This window comes from Carassius carassius, chromosome 13, assembly GCF_963082965.1.
Source record: "Carassius carassius chromosome 13, fCarCar2.1, whole genome shotgun sequence".
In the NCBI taxonomy this organism is placed as follows: domain Eukaryota; kingdom Metazoa; phylum Chordata; class Actinopteri; order Cypriniformes; family Cyprinidae; genus Carassius; species Carassius carassius.
The window spans coordinates 26,516,319-26,519,933 of NC_081767.1; positions in this window are offsets into that span (position 1 = coordinate 26,516,319).

Here is a 3,615-nt window from a genome sequence, read left to right on the forward strand (position 1 = left end):
AAATACTATTTCAGACAGTCTGCTTCAGATTTTCATGTTAAATTCAGTGTTACTTGCTGTTTCTTTGTAATCATTTGTGAAATTTCACTTACAATTTCTGAGTGAATATTGTTTCAAAATCCTACACCATTTTTTTCCCAACGTACAAATGCATAGATGATATAATGTAGTCTCTATGCCATGACATTTACATGAGTCACACCCCACTTAAAAGATGTAATTTGACCAAAACGTGATGAAGACCAGCGTCTCGCTAGAATTGCAGATGTATCTAAAAACAAGCTCTTAATCATTTACCGGCCGTTGCTCCATCCACAAAGGGCCCTTCTGAGAGTCAACATACAGCACTCTGAAATAAACAAAACCTTTGCCATAGGCTGGCGGCTGTTTGTGGAGCAGACATTCTGAGTTTGGAGTGTGGGGGAGGTATGGATGGCCTTGTGAGAAGGACACGTTCATGGCTCCATTAAAAAACTATTATCAAACACTTCAGCTATTTTGTGAGTCACACGGCACTACGGTATGGGCGTTTTTTTAACAGGACATCAATTATTTGTTTACGAAATTTCATATTGAAATATATTTTACCATCATAGTGAGGTGTCTAAGTGTCCACTGCTTAATCTTTCTCTATGTGGTTTGATAAACCCAAGCCAAAGCAAACTAAAAGGTCTGAAATCTAAAACATTCTGAGTAATTACAGATGAAACATTGCATTTCAGAGAAGCTCATGGAGAGTTGCTGTCACCTGAAGCCCATTTTCTCTGACATCTGGGTAACCTCAAATAAAAAGTTCTTACTGTTTTAGAACCACACATCAAATCATAAAAGCAAGATGTAGAGATAAGACCATCAAACAGTAGTACAAACTGGTAAGTTCTTCATATCAGCATGTTAAACATGAGCTGCAAAGGACTGTGGCACAAAAAATGCCATTACACACCATAACAAGGTCCAAAACCTTGGACTTTCCCAAGATTTACCTAAAAAAAGACCCGTTAACACGTAACAGAGTCAGCCGAGCAAATCAAAATATGGTACACTGAATTCAATTATACATTGCTGAAGAGTCAAATAACATTAAATATAATTTGATATAATTAATATTTATAATTAAATAGTTTGAAAAAATAGAAATGTTGCCTTGCGTGACAACTAATCGAAATAAGTTCAGGTTACTAATTGGAAAGAAAAATAAAATAAATATATAACTGAACTAAAACCTATACTAAAAAATAAATCAATCTTAAATAGTAATATTAAATAAATTAACAAATAAAACTAATAAAAATGTCAAAAGCACAAAACAAATGACTAAAAATTGTATTAAAATTAAAACACAACTGAAAAAATAAAACAATAAAAGATAAATCTAAATATTAATGAAACTAGTATAGTAATAAAATAACTCAGCCTGTCAGTATATTTAGCAGTATAATAATCTTTTAATAATAATATCATTGTTTTTTTAAGAATATATGATTACTATTTATTATTATTATTATTATATTTTGTTAATATTTTACTGGACCAATTGTAAAGTGAGTTTCTAACTCTTTTTTTTTCTTTCTTTTTTCTTTTCTTTTTATGTAAAACTGTTCAGTTTTCTGTGACAAAGTGTTTGTGTGTGACATTTCAATGTCATGCCCCAATAAAGAGAATATTTGTTGCCAACTAGTTCACAAAGCTTTGGGTGGTCTGGCTAATTTGTGGTACATTGTAAAATGCAGCTGTGAACATAGAATAGCGATAATGTGAGGGATGTTTACTCATAATTGACAGAAACCAGGAGAGTTCTGTCAACAGCTCCCATAGTAGACAAAGTGAGCCAATTTAAGCATTCCAGCATAAACATGCATCTATTCTCTCTGAGAAAGAACATCTCATGAGTCAGAAGTCTCAGTTACGTCTACTTCGATTTCATTTGTTCCACACTCTACTCATTAATAGTGTAAGATGCTATTTAAACAGAAGAGCAGCCACTGCTGTAATCTAATGTATGTGCCAGAGAGGATTAATTATGCATGTTATCTGAGCTATATTAAAACTCTACTATGTCAGCAATATTGTTATCACATATAAATATTTAAGTAAAAGATCAAATGAAAGATTTTTTATTATTATTATTCTCCTCCAAATAAACATTTAAAGAGACATAAGTTACAGGTAAGGTGCACATTTCAAACAATCATCTTGACATCCATGTAAGCAATGAAGTTTTTCAAAAGGTATTGTGCACAAAAAAACAAAAGAAGAAGAAAAAATCAGGCACGTTGTGGATTGTTTTTTTATGATATCCATATTCAATTTTATAAGTACTTAAATGGTTAATTTATACATATTCAACCAAATAGAAACTCCATCCGACCTTCTCTACATACACATATGTAAACGATAAACTTAACTATGAGATATTAATGGTGGACAAAATGCATTTTTCAAAGGCATTCCACTAAATACACATCCCTTTTCAGACCAATATTAACTTTCATGATAAAACTATATTTTCTGAGATGTGTTAAAGCAATGAGGTTTGTGGAGGCTGCACAACTGCATCCAAGAAAAGCCATGGCGGCATTGAAAATGTTTCTGACTCTTTAACCTGTTTATACACTATACGCCTGCTTTCTTTGCATAGCTGACAACAATCAAAACATAAAATCATAAAATAGAACTGCTGCATATTCTGTGGTCAGCCTTATAGTAATATGGTAGACAAAATTATGACTTAAACTGAGTCTAATTTATTCTAGCATGGTCTGTTTTACTGTAAGGCTTTTCAATGCATTGCTCTATTTGTTTGTTCTTTGTTGCTAGATCAATTACATTGTCCTCAGTGTCTTAAAAGTGTATGAATGTCATTGCATAGGCACAAAATATCCAATCAAGTGGAATTTGTTTTAGAAATGTTTAGGAATCTAGCCGAAGAATCATTTTTTAAATAGCTATAGTTAGGAATATGAATGAATGAGCTTTATGAGAATATTTGCAGTTTTGAAAAAAGGTCTAGAAACGTTTTTTAGCAGATGCCACATGGTTTGATATTTATTAATGCAATGATATTCAGACAATATGGGGCAGTCGTGGCCTAATAGTTAGAGAGTTCGACTCAAAGGTTGTGGGTTCGATCTCAGTACTTTGGGAATACTGTAAAAATTTTATTGTTTTTGAAAGTCTCTTATTATCACCAAGGCTGCATTTATTGGATCAAAAATACAGTAAAACCTATTATTTTCCAAAAAAAAAAAATATATATATATATATATATATATTAAAAAATATATATATGTATATATATATATATATATATATATATATACACATATATATATTTTTTCTGAGTTTACTCCTATGGTGGCAAAGCTGAATATGAACTCCATTACTCCACTCTTCAGTGCCACATAATCCTTCAGAAATCATTCTAATATGCTGATGGTGAATAAGAAAAACATTCTTTAGTAAATAGAAATTTTGTTTAAAAGAACAGCATTTAATAAAATAGAAATCTTTTGTAGCATTATAAATGTCATTACTGTCACTTTTGACCTATTTAATGCATCCTTGCTGAATAAAAACATGAACTTCTTTAAAAATATTGTACCGACTCTGAACTTC